This window comes from Cygnus olor, chromosome 12, assembly GCF_009769625.2.
Source record: "Cygnus olor isolate bCygOlo1 chromosome 12, bCygOlo1.pri.v2, whole genome shotgun sequence".
In the NCBI taxonomy this organism is placed as follows: domain Eukaryota; kingdom Metazoa; phylum Chordata; class Aves; order Anseriformes; family Anatidae; genus Cygnus; species Cygnus olor.
The window spans coordinates 2,069,178-2,088,472 of NC_049180.1; the positions used below are offsets into that span (position 1 = coordinate 2,069,178).

Below are 19,295 nucleotides of genomic sequence, written 5' to 3' on the forward strand. Positions count from 1 at the left end.
CTCTTCTCCAGCCTGGCATCTGCAGGCTGACTTATGGGATGTAGTTCCTATGGAGAAACCTTTCACCGCACAGTAACGGTGTCAATTCTGGTTCTGGAAAAGCAGAAAAGGTTCAGAATTGCCAAGATTCCTCGTTCCCCAGCAAAATACGGCCAAGAGAAAGCCAGCTGTGACACCCCTACAAATATGCTCTATATGACTGCTGGAGGGTTGTATGGAAACTGGATAGCACACCTCTGGTATTTGCAGCGTATGCATTTTTTTCCGAGACCGAAGCCCATTTCATGGGGTTATAAATCAGCCATAATAAAAATTATTTCTCAGCACAAAGCACTGCCCAGCAGTAAATTTAAAAACATGTCTTTTGAAAATCATTTCGGGTCATGCTTCCACAGGTTCCCCTCCCGAAGTTTCGTCCCCCACCTGCCTGGTTCTGCAGGTTCCACACTCCTGATTTCTAATGAAATCTTGCAGAAAATGCGCTCAGATTCAGCTGCCTGGACTTGACCTATGGGAAAACAGCAAAGGGGATGCCTGCCCTTGGCAGGTCAGCTGTAATCACGCTGCTAAACCCCGCGGCATGTTTACATACCACCGAGATAGGTGTGCAGTGTAAATACTTAGGAAGAGCTCTCTCTGCAAGCATTAATTGAATTTCCCAATCATTCCAGGCTCAGCCGTGGTGGAGAGCAGATTTTCAAAAACACTCGGGGACCTGGGGGCACAGACTACTGCAGGTTGGCAGAATCTGCATTTCTCACCCTTTCGGTGCCTTAAAATGACAGTTTTAGGAATCAGCACGGCTTTTTCGTCCTCCTTTTCTCTGCTCAGAGACAGCAAACAGGGTGCCCAGCCACCTTTCTTGTGAGAAAGAGGCCGGTTTTACATTCCCGTAGGAGTGTTTGTAACACAGCGACTGTTTCTGCTTACAGTGACATGAATTACTAGGTTTAACTTAATGCCACCCGTTACATCTCCCATGCAGGGGGGGATCTTTGGGGCTACACTTCTCTTCCGTGTGTTTTTTTAAAATTGCGCTTTTATGAGGATAAACCAACACTCAGCCCTGTATGTTAACTACTGGAGAGGATTTTCTTCTCCATTCTACTTCTGCCCACGTAGGCAGCGTCTCTGCAATGTCAATAGCCATAGCTTGCAATCCCAAACCGCTCCTGACTCAGAAAGCAGCAGACGCAGGCTGCTGCTTCGTAAGTGCTGAAACAATCTCTAAATACAAATATAAATTCCATGGGAGAGAGGACACTGAACGGGGACAGGTGGGGTGACCCAGAGCACGACGGCAGCGATGCAGCTGAGCTGCAAATGAAGGGACCCCGCTGAGGTTGCGGGCATGGTGCAAGGTCTCACGGCAAACATAAAGCAGAAATCTTGCACAAAGTGTGCGAAATGCCATATAGCATAAATAAATAAATAAATAAGAGGGGACAGACAGCAGAAAGGGAGGGCTGTGAGACCACTTTGTGCTCCCCGGCTGCACTCCAAGCCATCCATCCACTAACGGGGGACCCCGGCCAGCCCGGCAAGTGCTAGCTAAGAATATTTTCCCTGCCCAGGTTTGCACGTGAGCCGCGCCAGCTCTAAATCAGTGCATTCCAATTAAATTCCAATTAAAAGCCACCTAAAATAAGGAACTGCCATCCGCTTGATGGAAAGTGATAACAGGAGAGCTGCTGGGGCCAGGAGCCTGCAGGATGCTGCTCAGTCCCCCTGAAGCGAGATGGCGGCTGGAAGGATGGCTGCTTCCAAAATCTGCCGTGCACGTGCCAGACAGGTCCCCAGGCACGGCACACTGGGGACTATTAGAAGTGCGGCCCTTGGCAGTGATCAGCAACGGGCAATTTTCAGCCAGAAACACTGGGAATCTGCGAACGCACCTACTTCACGAACCACGAGGAACTGCAAATTCCTCCTTTTCACTTGAGCTTCCCATCACCACTTGTCTGCCCCGCCATCATTTTCTCTGCACCTTGCTTTCCTTTAATGGCAGACAACGACTTCGTCCTTGGCTTTGTCACGTCCTTCCCACCTCTCCAAAAATAGTCTGATTTTGTCTGCTTTAGGTTTATTTTTAGTCATTACATTCCTCTCATCAAAGCAGAGGCAGCAAACGGTTTTTAAAAGATATTTATCTTGATTTAGGGGCCCAACTCTGACCTCACATAGCATGGAATAAACTGGGAGTAAACTGCCTGAAGTCCAAGAGGTATCGAATGTGTGTAAAAGTAGCACCGTTCTCCCCAGCAGGAAACGTTGCCATAAATTGTCCCGGTTTCAGTCTTAACCTTACCGAGACGGAGCTACACTCATCATATGCTTGAAAGCCGATTCGGTTTTGTAAAATCTGGCAAAACCGATGGAAACGCCATTTGCAGTCAACCAGCTAGGTCTGATTGTCTATTAGGAAAATCAGTGGGCAGAGTTAAAAAATACAACGTGCTCTGCAGCACAGTATCATTTGCAGAAAATGCTTCAGACACACGAAATATATCACAACGCTCGTGTTTCTGGTAGCTGAGCGGCTTTATCTTGCAGGGAGAGTGCCACACATCTGCGCTAATTGCTTGACAAGACAAATTTAATCTCTTCCAAGCAAATAGCAGGGAGTTTGCAGCATCCAAACCCCCCCAAAGTGGCCAGGAGGGACGGAAGGGAGCACGCCTGAGCTTTGTGGCTGCTCCCTTGCATCTCGCCCATCAACAAGAAGAGCAAACACTCATTTTCAACACACTGCCTCTTCCTCATCGTGAGCTCCGAGCAATTTCCAAAGCGTGCCGGCTCCGCAAAGAGGAAAAGGACGTGCTGCAGGCTCAGCCGCCGAGGAACTATCCGGACCGAGCAAGCAGCTGGTCCGAGAGGCACGAGACCACACGAGGCTGAGCAGAAGGAAATGACAGCACTAGGAGCTGTCATTTCTGCAGCTCGCGGGACCACACTCCGCGGCATGTGTGCGGGGTGCTGCCCTCCGCAAGGCACCCATCTGCAGCGCTATCGGGACCAGATGTGCAACGCAAGCAGCGTCGCTCGTAGGCTCGCGCTCAGTTCAACAGCAGCAGCAGCTAGCACCTGAGGCGGGGTGGCTTCGTGTGCGGAGCAAACATCTGTCAGCCTGCCAAAAGGAGAGCCAAGAAGCGGCGGGGGAAAGGTTGAAATTCAAATAAAACTCAATACCCAGCAAATGGGAAAGGTCAGACAGTGCCACTGCAGCGCTGTGTTTCATTCAATTTTGGACATGGCGCAAGCCGATCTTTGAGGGGGGAACATAATGCTGGGGTCATCGGATTTTTCTTACACCACACTTTTGCAACTGGCAGTGGAAATCGGGCTGGTCCAGGTCCCCCGCACGGGAAGCTGGTGCGTGGCGAGGCTGCTCGGCACATCCCCTCCCAGGGCTCGCGCAGCACAGACACATTCTGCAGGCAGCACCAGAATAAGCCACGTTTCTAAATAAATACAAGCCTCTGAACAACAGAGGTTGGGAAAGCAGCTCCCGGAGAGCTGCACTCCTCATTTGGCTGCAGGAGATGGGGAGCCCAGGAGAGGATGCTGCCCGCTAGTTCCCAAAGCCTCTGTCCTGCCTGTCCTCACCTCTGCAGCTGCAGGGACCCCCACCAAAGCCCAGGCAGTTCTCAGCTCCCACGGTCAGCAACTTCGGGGCTCTCAGAACTTTTAAGCAGTGCCCTAAGCTTCGGAGTCCTTTTTTTTTTTTCTGGGGGAAAACAGGCAAAATTCCCTTCTCCTGGGGATTTCTCGTCCCACAAGAAGCAGTCCCAGCACCTGCCTGAGGGGTCTTGCAAGGGTTTCCCTTGGATGAGCTGCAGAAAAAAATGAAAGGAAAGAACAAGAAGAGAAAACAGAGCTGGAGAAGGAGGAGAAAAGCCATTTTCAGTTCCCTGCCCAGGGGAATTTCATGAGGCTCAGCCTGCACCAAAGCTCTGCCACATCTACAGCCCAGCGCTTTCCCCTAGCCCCCCACCCCATCACCAGTTTAAACGGCCTAGGCAAGCCCCACAGACGCCCTGGGTACTCTGCCACGTTCCCTGTCGATTTTCAGCTGAAATCCACATTTCAGCATTATAAAATTCCTGCACGGGTCCACCCTTCCCTCCCGGTGGCACGACGGAGCGGTGCTGCCCGTGGCCGTCAGCAGTGGCAGCAAGCAGATAAGGGGCGTGCTTGAGATGCAGGAGGCTTGGCGGGGTGGAGGGGGGGCAGTAATTGATGTGGATTTCTTCCAGCTCTGGAGTTTGCAAAGGTGAGAAAGCGGAACAAACAAACAAGCAGCAAAGAAAGGATCTCTGCGATCTTGGAATAAAATTAAGCCGGGGAAGATTTCAAATTTCGGTGTTTGCATCACCCCTTTCTCATCTGCCCTTGAACAAAGACAGATAGTGCAATACCTCTGAAAAAAGAAAAAATATTTAAAATGTGATAGAAGTGCTGTTAGCATGGGGCAGTAGCACAAGATGTTTTATCTCGCTCACCAGGACCAAGGGTTCATTAATCATGCTGCACTATTCTGCGCGCCATATCTTATCTGCGGCTTGCTCCCTGTGCTCTCTTTTACAGGACACCTGTGAGCAGGAGTGACAGCAGCAAAATATCGATTAATATGATTATATATTGATGTTCGTCACTGAAATTGGTTTATTACTTACAAAGATAGGAACACAGGCACTGCTTTGCCCCAGGAGGCAGCCACCTCCTGGGTGGGATCTGTCCGCAGAAGAGCATTTAGGATACGGAACAGAAAATCCTGTAACAAGGAGGAATAATTTAAGCCCTTAAGGAAGGTGGAGTACAAGGGCACAAGCAGGAATTAAGACAGAACTACACAACATCCCTTCTCTCTTGGGAAAATGCTTACTGATCTTTGGAGATCTTACTGGTACCCTAATTCTTCATCAGACGCAGAAGAAATGTCATTTGCATGTTTTATGGCTCCCAACCATCTATTATTGTGGGCATTTTTTTTCCTAACTGAATCTCTCGGCAGGTGTTCCCATTCTCCAACACGTTAACTATGGCGTGTGCTTATGATTCGTAGTAGTCTACGGAAGGAGAAAACCCAAATTCCTATTTCCCATCAAAAAAAACTTCAACAAATCAGCCAGAACAGGGTCTGATCCAGCAGGAGAAGTCCAGCTGACATCAACCTCGTGTGACACAAAGCCTGAAAGGAAGGAGCAAGCCAACCTCGTTATTCCTGATGCATAGACACGGACACAAGCAAAGGAGAGAAGGGGTGGCAACGAGCTGAACGGGGCTGAGGATAAGTCCGGGGGGGCTGTGGCACGGTGGTGACACCAGGTCTGCCGAGTCCCCGAGCACGGCTCTGGGAGGAGTTGAAGCTTTTTGCACCTGCGCTGGGGAGAGCCACGCGCTGCACCACGGGTGCTGCACCCACGCCAGTCGCCACCGCTCCTATGGCACGGCAGAGCCCTCCGTGGATGACCCAGACCATTTGAATAATGCAAAATAGGGGTTTGTGGAGAGAGAAACGGCGTGTTGGTGAAGTAATGACCTTCAAAGAGGTGGAGACTTATGAGTTATGAACCTACCACTGCTCCCCCCACTGCCTCGCTCATGTATACACTTACGCAATGATTTATTTGCATCCTGCACGAAAACAAATGGATGTTTTACATATTTATATCATAAGATAAACCGATATTTAAGCTGATCAAAGACAGCGGCAGATCTGGAGGCGATTACAGCAAGTGTTTTCTTAACTGAGGTCACGCTGCACTTGGTGCGGGTGAGGCTGCGGATCTGCTGAGCACATGTGAGCGCTCGAGGAAGGGCAGCAGATAGAGGCGCGCGCAGAGCCCCGGCTTTCCAAGAGCGCTGACAGTTCAAGCAAAACTGAACCTGGCTGCCCGCATCAGGCCTCAGTAATTACAATAGTGGTCAAGGGGATAAATACTGTACTGTTAGCAAAATTAAAAATTGAGTCCTTATGGAGTCTAAAGCCCTTCGTCTCCAACGGGTGGCAGTTCTGTCCAGCGGTTTTGGTAATCTCTCTCAGGGGATGCACGGATTACTGGAGTCCTGGGACTATGATTTCATCAGTTCTCATCCCTCAGCTGAGCTGCGGTAACAGGCTGGACACGTCCTCTTGAGCTGCTGGAAGTGGAAAGAAACACCGTGCGGCAGCAGGCGCGTGGTCTCCAGCCCGGCTGACAGGCGGTGACTTGTCAGCCCGCACCGCCGCGGTCGCCTGCAATCACCCATCGAGCGTGATAGATTTGAAGGGTGGAAAAAGTAATTGCCAGATTGCGAGACACAATGGCTTCTTTCGGTCCCAGATAACGCTCCTGCGGTTTTTCCAGGTGCACATTCAAAATCCTCAGAGCCAGGGCTCTGATTTGAAAAACTGCAAGCTGTCTGCGGCAGCAGAGACAGATTTAATTCTGCAGACCGGACCTGGCACGCCGCGGGCTTGCCTTGGAGGGATTTTCCTCTTCCACATCTCAGGTTACGCGCTTAACCGCAGAGTTGGGCAGGTGCCCCCGTGGAAGCGGGCAGAGGATAAAATGGATGTCACGCTTCCACTCACAAAGTCTTGCAGTGGCTGTGGCTGGGTGGAGGCTGCAAGACCCGGGGAGGACCGGCCTGCTGCAGCCTGGTGTCTCGCCATCGGCGTGCCGGGGGCGCACAGTCCCTTGGAGAGGCAGAGCTGCTCTGGGATCCCGCTCCCGGTGACATCTGGGTCCCTGCTGGGCCATGCTGCTGCCGGGAGGGGAACGCTTCTCCTTCCGTTTAACGTGATGTTGAATTGGAAGCAGCGCAGTTATCTTCCACCCCCTTGTCAGCCCGGCTCCCTGCAGCTCATTTCCTCTGCCCTCTCTCCTTTCGGCACGGGGGTCACGGCAGGGAGGGCAGCGTCTGCAGCTCGCGGTGTCTGCACAGGGCACGTGGCAGTCCCCAGGCTGCAGCACCCAGGCGAGCACATCCCTAATGAAGACATGTAACGAATCCCCACACGGGGGACAAGAGGGTCCTTTGCCCTTCTGCTCGCTCCCTCCAGCAGCCTGAGCATCCCTCCCTCCAGCGTTGGTGGCTGCGAAGATAACACGCTCGCCGAGCCCCCAAAGAGCTGGTTATCAGCCTGTCTGGGGCGGGATGGGAAAATCAGCCACAGCTGGCTCCAAGGGGCGCGTGTAACCCCTGCTGCTGTGAGGTCTGCTTTCAAGCACAGAGCAAACAGCCTCGCTGCACATGGAAAGCTCCCCCAGAGGCTGAGAGTTCAGCAACTGCAGGAATTTTTTGCAAGTCTTTCCCTTCGGTACCTCTGAAGGTGACTGCAAGGCCATGGACTCAATGGCCGAACACCTCGGTGACACTCCTGGCTGGATGGAGCCAGGTAGCGAGCTAAGAGCCCTCTCCTCTTCCCTGCAGTCTCGCCATCCCTGAAAAATGGTGAGGCCTAAGGATTTAACAGAAAAGCTTCGGACTTGTCTTTTCACTTCCTTTCAGCAGCATGAACAGGTTGGAGCAATCTGTCTCGCTGCGCATGGGTCAGTGTGACTGCATGTTTGCAGTCTCTTCGCCACAGAAAAGCAATTATTTGGTCTATAACGGGATTTTGATACAAAAGATGTGAAAGAGCTAAGACTTCCTGCAGCCAAATTCCTGCATAATGCATAGAAGAACAGACTTCAAACAACATTTTTCAGGAAATCTCATGTTTCCCACCACCTACAATCACCAAGCAGGGCTCCCTAAGAGTCTTCTTGCAGCACAATCCCAACGTTGGCTCTGTGTACATCCATCTGCACCTCCCTACCCTAAATCCTGTTCTCGGGGAAAAACCCACTCCGGGTGAATGCTCAGGTCAGGCTCATTGCTTGGCCATACCTTGACCTCTTTGCTGAGGTTTTTGGAAAAGGTGTGCGGTAGCCTGGACAGTTTTGGTGGGGTTTGGCGAGGTGGATGCCAGCCCCGTGTGACGTGGCTGGAGGCCAGCAGGCTCCGCTCCCCATCAGCCAGGGAAAGACCCTCGCGTTTCCAAGACTTGTATCACCAGAATACGTAGGCACAGCCTGTGCATAACCAATCTCACAGAAACACCACTCGGCTGCAGTCGAACCAGGGTGGAAATACGCAAACGACCCGGTAACGAAGGGCTTTCAGCCACCCAGCCACCACGGTTCCCCTCTCATGCGTACTTGTTCAGCCCCTGTGCTCTTGGCAAGTCTAGTCCCGTCTTCCCATCTGCATCCCCCCAAACCTCCGCAAAGCCCTCAGAAACAGACAGATCTCATCCTTCTTATCTTAGCTTTGTAGACAACATTTATCTTCCCTGACAGAAATCAACTTGGTTTGCAAGCGAGGAGACAAATTAAAAGGCCGTGAGACCCAGGAGGGCCTGGAGTGTTGGAGCTGGAGCTTTTTTTTTGGGGGGGAAAGGCTCAGGGATCAGCATTTGTTTCCCGTTTGTCCCTTCACATGCGGTGCGTTGTGGCCCTTCAACACGTCGGCGCTTGCAGGAGATGAAGCAGGGCCAAGCCGTACACGCGGAGCGCAGACCCTTTGGGACACAACCGTGCCGTTTGTAGGATGGGGGCCGCTCCGTCCCCACAGCCCCCCGCCCTCCCCGGGCCGCTGTGGCTGTCCTACAGCCACGTTTCTGTTGGCTCCCGTGCCGGCTGGGCTGCGGTACAGGGATGAAATAATATTTGGACATGCTTAGTGTTAACAGCAAGGGTTCGCTCGCAGTAGCGTTGCGTGCCGGCAGGTTGCGCGGGGTTTTAGGAAGATGGAAGGCCATTTGGTTTGTCCTGCTTCATGGGTGGAGAAGGGTTTTGCAGTCCAAAATTTGATCTGGTAAGCCAGGATAGGTTCCTCTGCCATGCAGTACCCTGCTCAAGATGGGGAAACGCCACTAAAATGGTGGGTCAGGTCCCTAAAGCCTCGCACCTGTTGAGCAAGAGGGGTTTTGGTGGAAGCCCAAACTCCTGGGCTGCCAGAATTGGCCCCAAACTGACAAATGAGTGAAGGCATCCTGGGCATCTTAAGGTCCAGCACGTCTATCAGCTGAGACAATGCAACGGGTGCCAGGATTCAGACAGAGCTGAAATCCCCCCTTCTGTGGAAGAAGTGTGGCAGCAGCTTCAGTAATGGCAAGCAAATCAAAGCAAATTCCCTGCCGAAGACAGAGATCCTGGTTTTGTAGACTTGGCCCACTTCTCTAGGAAAAACTCTGTCCTCCCACACCCTGCACAGCCTGGAGTCGGAGTAGAGGGAGTGAGCATCGGTCTACAAAGATAAGAGACATCTGATGTGCTCCCTCTGCGCACTGGTGAACAAATGTGTTTGCATCAAATACCTCTTCTTGGTTCACCCACGGTCTACGCGGCTTCCTTCAGCACGAACGGATACAACACCCGGCTCAACAAAGGAGTCCACTGCAAACTCCGCGCTGTGCCAGAGATCTCCAGCCAGGCAAAGCAGCTCAGGCTCAAAAAAACACAGTGTCCTGCCACGGAGAGGGTGTCTCCGCTGACCTTACTCTATCAAAGCTTCCAGGTTTTGTTTGTTTAAACTCTAACTTCCTTCTTTATGGTTCCCTTGAGCTGACAGACTCATCGCCGACTGTGCTCCAGAAGTGACCCATCACACTGAGATCAAATGGCCAGACAGACTCTGCGGAGGCCAAGCCAGCGAGCAGCCCCGCCAGCAACGTGCAAAACAGGTCCTAGGAGGTGGTGAAACCAATTCGCAGGGAAACAGCCGAGAAGGCAGCTCTGGTTGTAAAAAGCCCCCGGGGAGAAGTTTCCGAGCGCGTTACTTCAAGTCGAGCAGAGCCAGCTGAGCGGCACAAGGAGCCCGGGGCTGGGTTTATCCCAGCAGCAGGTGCAGCGGCACGGCCCCGCCAGCCAGATCCGCCCGCACGGAGCGTGGCGAGGCAGCTGGAGACTTGGCACGGGCGGCCCAGCAGCACCAAAGTGCTGCTGCACGCGGCTGAGCTCAGCCTCCAAAGCCAGTCATCCATGGGGCCTTCCAGCAAGGAGCTGCTCCCCGCCTAACGGAGACGTTTTCACTTTTCTCTGCAATTAAATTAACATTTGCAGCACCGATCCATGAAATCAGTTCTTTTTTTTTTTCTTACCATGCCCATCACCATGGTACACCGGCTACATTTCAAGCGGCACGAGTGTCTTGCTTACAGGACAATTTGGCCGGGGGGGTTCGGCAGTAGTTTTCCAAAGACCTGAAGAGGAGCAGGCACCAAACAGTCATAAATTGCAATGGGAATTACGTGCACAAATGCCTCTAGCTCCACAGAAAATCCCAGCTGCCATCAGGAAGGGACTGATTTGAGATGCTGCTCTGAGTTACTGCACACATCCTGCCAAGCTCAGGTCCAGCACAGCCCAGGGTCGAACCTTTGTGGGGAACTTCAAGGTCCTCAGAAATGTGGGTTCACTTTCCACCACCCTTTGAAGGCTGCCATCACACGTTTCACCTGTTGAAGCTGGGGCACAAAAATTTTCCCCGAGCAGCCTCTAGTCTAAGGGCATTAAATTCACAGCTCGAGGGCTTGTCCTTTAAAACGCTTCCGAGAAGCCAACTCCGAGCAGTGGGAGTTCACCAACTCTGCAAACGAAGCTGCTGGAGCCTGACTTAACTCCCGAAATTAGAAACGATTTCTTTTCAAGCGGTGACCTTAAACGACACGCACAGGGCAATGCGCTGAACCCGTCCCGGAGCCAAGACGAGGCTCCAGCTCTTCTGGTTTCCGTTCCTCTCCCCAATCCTGCAGTCCTTCTCGTGCTCGGTCCCTTACGCACTGGTGGAGCAGGAAGCCAAGGGCTGACACCGCCAGCCCTGACAAGCTCAGCGCGCTCCCTTCCCACCCCACCTGCTCCCGCAGCGACGGCCACATCCCAGCCCGGCCCCGACACCGTGAAAACCCTACAAGCCAGCCCGAGTTCGGCTCCTGTAGGGGCTTCCACGGGCACATCTGCACAGAGGGAATGAATTAGCTGCTTCCCTGAAGTAACTGGTGCACAAGACAAAACAACCCGCTATAAAAGGACGCGGTTGCCACCCGCTGTTGCACGAGCCTAGCTAAAAGGAGGAACCAGCTCAAAGGCAGGAAAGGACGGAGGGCTGACGAGGATGAGGGCTGGGGCTGAGGGGCAGGGACCCCCCAAAGAACCAGCGGTCCCCTCCCTCGACCTTGCCAAGGGATTGCACAGTCACGGGGGCGAGCACTGCTACCTCCCAGCGGACAGCGAACGGGGGAGATGACAGAGCTGGTCCTCGGTGCCAGCCCCGTCCCCGGCAGGCATGTGCCCCGCGTTAGCGTGGCGAGCTGGGGAGAAGCTCTGCCAGGACGCGCGGCGGCTCTGAGGAGGGAGCTGCGATCACAGCCCGCTCGCCCGGCCGGATGCAGGCTGTGGATGTCTCGAACGCTCCTGGGAAGAGCAGCCCCGCTGTGCTGAATGTGGAGCTGCCATCAATTTTAGTGCTATTTTTTCAGAAATTCCCACTGATGATGGGAACGAAACCCACATCCTCTCATGGCAAAATCTCCGTCCATTAGAGCAGCAGGAAATGATGCACGCTTTTAAGGAACAGAGGCCCTGTTTACATAAAGGGCCAGGGCAGAACAGAGAGAATAATCATCACAGGGTTGGAAAAGAGACTTTGGGGTGTGGGTTGGCCATTGAAATGCTCAGGAATGGCAAAGCCGAGAGGGATACAGCTTCCCTTCAGGTAGGGGACACGCAGCGCTTCCCACTCACTGCTCTCTGATACATTTTAGGAGGCAGAACTGTGGAGTGACGCTTTAGACCTGTTCCTATTTCTTACAAAGGTCTCCACAAATGTCCGAGAGCCAAAGCAAGCAGGATCTGAGTCTGCCCTGCCGGTCTGAACCAAAAAAAGTATCACTGTGTAAAAATTATCCAAAAAATCTGTATCGCAAAAAAAGCATCCCCTACTCAAAGCCCGAACACCAACCTCAATAGCACCACCAGCAACTTCCATCCCCTCTCCCCATCTACCTCCCTCAATCCCTGCGGACGGACCCACCGCTCCCTACCCTGCCATCCCTTTTCCCGCATCCCTGTAATTTCCACACTACTCCTGTGCCTCCCCATCCCACGGCACCCTCTTGCCAGGGCTGCTCTGCACCCTCCCCGGTGCCCAGGGGTGGATTTACCCAAGGCGGTAGCTCCAGGACACACGTGGGTGCTGGGCTTCCCTCCCTCCTCCTCTGCAACCACTTCCCAAGCGCTTGAAGGGTCCCAAAATCACACTGCAGGGGTCAGCCAGCAGCACGCACGTCTGGGGGTCCCGAAGAAGGCCCCCCATGATCTTATTCCAGCAGTGTGGATGAGGAATAGAAGACACATTTCCCCCTCCCTGCCCCAATAACTTAATGCCTGGAGCAAAAGAATAAGAAAATGCCTTCTCTTTGGGCCAGTGCGGTCATCAATACCCCTTGGCACCCAGCGCAGGATTCCCCAGCTCGGACCAAGCCCAATCCTGCAGCAAACCATTCCCAGCCTCGCAGAGGCACAGTTCAGCCCCGTGCAAGGACCCCCGAGGTGCGTGCACAAAACTTTCCATCACCTGGGCTCTGACCAAGGATGCCGAGGCTGGGAGCGGGGACCATCTCTCTGAGGCTGGGCAGGACTCTGCCTTGCTTTTCCTTTTGAAGGGCTTTTCTCATGTTGTTTGAAACGTTGGTTTGTTTATCCATCTGGTTGTAATTCTGCTGAGGTTTGGGTGTTTTATAGTTAATGAGAAATTGTTTTATGCACCCCGAGCTATTGCGAGTGGGAGAAAGGGTGGGGGCTCTTGGAAGCTATCGCCACGGACAGCTGAGCAAAGCCCATTGCCTGCGAGGCCATTTAAGTTTTGAGTCACGGCACCGGGGTCCTCCAAGGGGCCTCGCAGAAGCCTCTGCTCAGCCCAGACGCTGTCCTCATTTTCCTGCTCCCTTTGCTCCACGAGGCTTCCAGCGGGGAGCCTGCTCTCCCACGCACACACGTGGCATCCGTCCCTCCCACGCCGCTCCCATCGCCACCTGGCTGGGGATGCTCTCAGGTCGTGCATCGCCAGTCCCCAAATCGCCCCAGGTTTGTTACAGACCCCAAAATGATTCTTAATGCTAGACCTGTGCTACAGTGAAAGCGAAGAATTCCTTCATTTACTAGAATACGAAGATTAATAAAAGCATTACTGTGCTTTAAGACGGGCTCATAGGAACTGAAACACATCCTCGGCGACCCACGCATCGTTTCGGCTCCCTTTGGCTTCTCCCTCTGGGTCCCGCCCAGCAGAAAAACTGCCTGGTAGCACACACAGCTCTCACGAGAGTACTGGAGCTTACTCAAGGCCTTATCCTGGGTGTTGTATCAGCACAGCCTGTCCTTTTCTAACCATTTTCTCCCCATGGGTCCCCTCCTGATTCAAATCTCCCTGCCTGTGGTTTCCTCTAGTTCATGAGCTCGGTACTGAATCAAGATATCAGCTTCTAACTATTTGTTGAAGGATTAATTCCTCTCGCTGCCTTGCTTTAGAAATGCTCATGCCCCTTGGTCATGGCTAGACTGAGTCATTTTCTGGCCAGACATAAGCAAAACTCTGCTGAATGGACAGGCAAAGCCTAAGGACCAGCTTGGTCCTTAATCTGACTACAAACAAATCATTCATCCGCTGTGAATGAAGTGTTCCCAGCAGAGAGAGGGGAAAAGGTCCAGACTTTATTGCACAGCCTTCATGCACTGAAAACTGGCTTTCCCAGCAATGCGTGCACTTCTTATGGTTGTCACCCGTGTGTTTTAAACAGCCGCGTACGACGGCAATGTCTTTGGCTCACTGTTTGCTCAGGAGAGACGTTAGATAGAGCAGCAGCACAGGAACTACAGGTTGTGTAACCTCAGATTTGGGGGTCCTGAGATTGAGTGGCTTTGGAGAATCTTATTGTTTAAAAAAAAAAAAACTGGCAAAATGCTGGAATATAACCCATCGGGATCAAATCCCTGGAAGGCGTTCACCGCTGGAAGGGGCTGGGGAGGATGCTGGTGGGTCTGTAATCCTCCCTCAGCACCTTGTGTCAACACCAAAGGCGGAGGAAGAGGGGATGGAGCAGGTGGCATCAGCTTGCCACTCTGCTTTCATGAAAAATGTGCTGGTTTCCTTGCAGTTTGGGCAAGGGTTGAGTTTCAAATCCTCAGCATCTGCTCTCTTGCTAGCAAGCTCTTCCGAGCCCTTCCTCCAAGAGCACTCTTGGCTCTCTTCTCCCCAGGGTCTGACTCCCACAGTACACAGATTCACCAGTCCAGAAGAAACAGAAGGGAATTCTAATAGACAAACACTAACCTGGCTTCATTTTGGCCGCCACTTCTTTAAAACTAAATAGGGCATCCGGGTATAGCGGAGTTATTACAGGAACAGAGTTAAGTCATAAATAACAGCAAAAGCAGAAAGAAATTAAGACGTGTGGGCAAAGAAGAACAGGCGTGTTTACAGCTGAGATCTGGAAGGAGATAAGGAGATGAAGGCAGACGCTGCTCCAGATGGCAGGAGCAGCAGGGAAGAAATGCTGGCGCACACAGCCCTGGGGCTGCATTAAGCTGAGCATGTGGTGACCTGCTGTCTAGTTCTTTTTGGGGGTGGATTGTTGGTTTTTTTCTGGCCAGGACAAAAGCAGAACCCACAGCAATGCAGCAGCGAAGAGGCACTTCACCCCAAAAGCGGGAAGGAGACAAAGCCCAAGGCAAAACCCACAGCAGTGCCTGAAATGCCTCGTGCCTCAGCCCTCCCGTCCTAAATGCTGCTGGCAAACGCTCTCCTGGTTCTGCTTCACACCTTCGAGGTAGTAACGGTGGGTGGAAGCCAAGGTGGGCTCTAGATGTTTTGGAGACAGTTTTTCACGTTTTTATTTCTGGGGGATCGAAACAAACCCTCCATTCTGCATGCCTCTGGGAGCTCGAGAAGTACAACAGGGTGCTGCTAGATCTCTGGAGCTAATTAAATCCAAGCACCGAGCCTCAGCAGCCAGAGCAGGCTTGCTGAGCCTTCCTGATTATGTCAGCACTGCCTAGGTATCTGCTCAGCAGTCTTTCCCTGGCTCACAGCACATCCTGCAAACCCCCCCGAGGGTCCATCTCTGGATATCAAGAAGCTCAGGGCAGAAACGCAGTGGGTTTTCCATACCAGCACTGCCTCGATGGCATGCCCAGGCTCCAAGCCCCACGCTGCTGTCACTGTAAGGACAGGAGCAGGACACCGTCCCCAGAGCAGGGCGGGCAGGGATGGAAGGAGCCGAGCCAGGCAGATCGCAGCCACGACCCCGAGCTTGCAGCAGGGAGAGGGAAGGCTCCTGTGAGAGCACCGGGATGCTTTTAAGGAACTGGCCTCAGTGACTTGCCAAAGGGAGGCTTACATCAGAGCCTGGACCGGGCTCCTTGTCCTCCAAGCCCTTTCCCAAGCGACTGCTCTGCCTTACACAGAGCAGGGGCACGTGCAGAGCTTGAAGCTGTTCCGCAAACCGAATCCGTGCCAAGTGTCCCAGAGCACCCCATTTTATCCGACAGATCTCACCCACATTTCCACTCACACTGAGCAAATGGTTTTCCAGATGGCACCAAGGAGGGAGACAAACCTCGAGGCAGCAGAGGAGCCGCGTGAGGACTTGTGTACGTGAACGGGGGCAGCTACCAAGTCTCTGCAACCGAGAGCAAGCAACTTGGAGAGGAAAAAAAAAAAAAAACAGAATTAATAAACCTCCTTTTGTTCTGCTGGGACCAACTGAAGGAGGTTGATACAAAAACGCACAGAGAACTGAAACGGAGGGAGAAGACTCACTTGCCTGCCAGTTGTGTTGCTCAAATCCAGATCGCTCTGGGTAAGAAAACAAAACCCAAAGCCAAGACCAGCCCCGTGTGGAGCTCCGCGCTCACTTCCTCATTTGCATTTCCCCAAAAAACTGCTGCAGTGCAGCGCCCCAAGGCCGTGAGTGCTCACACCCACCCCTAGGAGCCACTGGTGGAGCCTCGGTGGCCCAGCCTGGCCACCGGCGCCCAGTGCCTCGAGCCTGCCCCGCGCCCTCGGGTGAGCGCGGCTCCCGCAGGGCGGAAACTCACCAGCGTCCTCCGCGGCTCCCCGCTGATTGTTATTAATGATTTTTAATCTCACGCTAAAGAGGTGAGGCCGCCAGCGCTGCGGGTAACAGCTGTCTCTGATTAACTCCGCATCACGGAGTCGTTTTCGTTTGGAAGCCCACAGCCAACTATAAACTCCCTTTGGAAGGCCTTGGTGCCATTGTGTGAAAGGAAAAAAAAAAAAAAAAAAGTAGAAATCTCAAGAGGAGATTAATTTATCATCTGCTTCTTGCTAACGTGTGTCCACAGGATGAACCCCTGTCACAAGACAGGGGAAAAACCAGCCTTTGTCAAAGCCAATCTGGAGATTTCCTCAATCCCCGAGGAAAACAAATATCTGCTAATCTCAGAGTCTCTGGGCCAGAGCTGAATATCCATTAGCCTGGGCTAAAGCCAAAACTTCAACTCTAGCCCCCCGCTTTTCCTTGTTTTTGTTGGTTCTTTGTTTGTTTTTCAGCGAATGGGCAAAGGCGGTGCCTGCACAGCACCAAACGCGAGCCTCGCCAGCCCGCCGGCTGCACGCAGCCGCTCACCTCCGCTGCGGCGCGGCACCAGGGCGCCGTGGTCGGTGGTGGTCCCCTCCTGGGGACCCTGTGGCTCTGCCAGACCCTCCTGGGGACCTCACGGCTCTGCCGGAGCTTGGACATGGTGCCGCCATCCCGACACGGCCACTGCTGCCACCTCCCCTCGCCTGGGATCCCAAGATCCTTGAATCCAGCCCCCGTGGCCCCGCTGTGCCAAGCTGCCCAGCTGCATGGGTAAAAACCTCTGTGGCTTGGGCCAAATTTTAACAAGGGTCTCTAGAAGAGAGAAGCGGGTGATCAAACCCTCCAACACATCCTCCTTGGCCCTCTGAGAGCCAGGGAGAACTTCCAAAGAAGCAACTCTGCAGCGGAGCAGACCACACAGATGTAACCAGCTGGAAGAGCAGGCTGTAATTTCTTTTATGGCTTTGTATTAACCTGCAGATAATAATTCTAGGAGGGGCAGCTCATCTCCTTACATTTCCTTCAGCCCAACCTTAAACAATATTCTCAGAGATAGAGAAAACTCTCCCCCGGGGAAATCCTGAGTCTGCACGCCTGCTTCCTACGTCCCAGGACGGAGCCTTCGGTTGCAAGCAAAACCATCACCAAGAAAAAAACCCAAAACCAAGCGAACCAGAGACTTGCTTGTCAAAAGCTGCCCTTTGTCCAGCTGATGACAGACTCCACGATGCTACCGTGGCCCTGATATGTAAAACCTTCATAAGGAGACAGTAAAGGGTGACATAACGCGCTAGGACCCCTCTTCTCTTCTGACACCCACGAAGGCAGCCAGCTGGTGAGCACATGTGCGCGTCGCCAGCCCCTGGTGAACAGCACCAGGCCAACTGTGCTACCAACTTGACGTTACTTTGCTAAAACCGCAGGAGAGCTTCCCGTAACTCAGCGAGGGAGGACGGGCACCCACAACGGGGCTGCCGCTCCCGCTCTTGCTACTGCCACGAACCACAGAGCCCGAGGCGCGAAGCCCACAGCCAGCCCCAGCACCACGAGACCCGGCTGATAAAACCTCATCCGCTCATCGCGTTTGTCGAGGACCTGACATTTTTTGCGTGAAACTTCAGTTTGTTTCGAACACAGCGGTTGAATAAGCATTTTTGTGCGATTAGCTCTGAAACAAGGCCCAAGGTTTCCTTCAAAATGATTGAAGTGTGATTTTAAGGGGGTGAGAGGGCTGTGCACACTGAAGAAAATAGACCTGTACAAGCTTCAAGTCTGTTTTGGTCTTGCAGACCAAAATTATTGGAGTTCAAATCACTACTATTTTTTGGAATAGCACCTGGGAGGAGGTTTAACCCCCTGTACAAGCATTATTAATTTTAGAAAGGGAATTTTAGTAGTTCTGTTCTTCAGAGGAATGTAACTCCTGTATTATTAACAGAATCTGGGATTACTAAAATGCTGACAGCAAATTAGAATTTAATTCTGTTCTCACCATTCCCTGACTTCTGATGCTTTTCCTACCCTGAAGCATGAGATGTTGCAGAAGACTGGAGGGACGGATGGAGCACAGGATGGGACGGGGACACGAGGCAGGGAACTTGCCTTCAGATGGCTTCCCTGCCACCACCAACTGATTCCCATTTTCCATTTCTGCTTGTTCTCACTTTTTGGTCCGCACACGCTGGGAACAGAAACACTGGGAGTTCCCAGAGCCACAGCAAAGGGGGTTGGATTTTTTCCCCTCACCTCATAATTTGCATTTTTATTTTCTTTTTTGCATTGCATTTTATACAATTGTTTCCATCAAATAGCAAACAAAACGTGGGCTGCTGATACCTGGATATAGCCCTAGCGTGTAAGGAAAGCTGGACACTCTGAAGGGACTCGGCAAATTAACTCGTTCCTCTTCGAGCAGAAAGCTGGCACTATTAGATGCACCATTGTTAAACACAAGGGGCCTAATGCGAAACAGCAGCAGGAGAAGAATTAACAGCCAGTTCCCCGCAAGCTTTCACTGGTGTTTCTGTTTGATCCTTAATTTATGGTAGGGCCAATCCATGCGAATTGCAACAACCATTTGTAAGGCACCAATTACTTGTCTTCCGAGACGCAATCAAACAAATGCTCATCTTCCATCTAGAACTATGGAGGGGTAAGAAATAAAAGAGACTCATCTGCTTACCTTGCTTTCTGAAACGTCCCTGCCTATCCCTGCGAACGCTCACGTGCAGGTGATGGTTATTCTCTAGCAGGTGATTTCACAGGCTGGTGCACTTCCAAAAGTTTTCTCAGAAGGACGTGACAAAATCGCCTGATCTTGAACTACCGGGGGTTCAGAGTGCAGGCCTCCCTGCAGATCGCTCACTTGTGAACAAAACCTGTTCTCTAGGGGGAGAGCAAAACTGCTTGGTGAGGACGACTGGAATCAGCTTTTGTGACAACGTGCTTTTTCTGGACATAGCTCCGCCTCAGAAGTGAAAATAAAATAAATAAAAGCGGTTAAGAAACAATTGGAAACAGTTGATTTCTATTAAATTCTACGGGACTTTTCCTGAGCCATTGTTTTCAAGATGTGTCCCATCTTACAAGATCAGACGCACAGACAGGTGCCCAGAGTTTGGTGAGCACACAAAACTCCTTTAATAAATCACATGTGCATGCG

At 52.3% G+C, this 19,295-nt stretch overlaps 1 protein-coding gene across 3 annotated transcripts in view; it reads right to left on the reverse strand.

Annotated features, from left to right (window-relative positions):
• Positions 1 to 19,295, reverse strand: part of ZNF469 (zinc finger protein 469) — a 228,773-nt gene that overhangs the window by 195,467 nt on the left and 14,011 nt on the right. The window contains exon 1 of one of the 3 annotated variants that reach the window (XM_040571506.1): positions 15,647 to 15,729. The exons of the other annotated variants lie outside the window; for them this stretch is intronic. The gene's annotated coding sequence lies outside the window, so the exon portion shown is untranslated. Of the gene's footprint in view, positions 1 to 15,646; positions 15,730 to 19,295 lie in introns of those variants that run through there. 3 annotated transcript variants of the gene reach the window in all.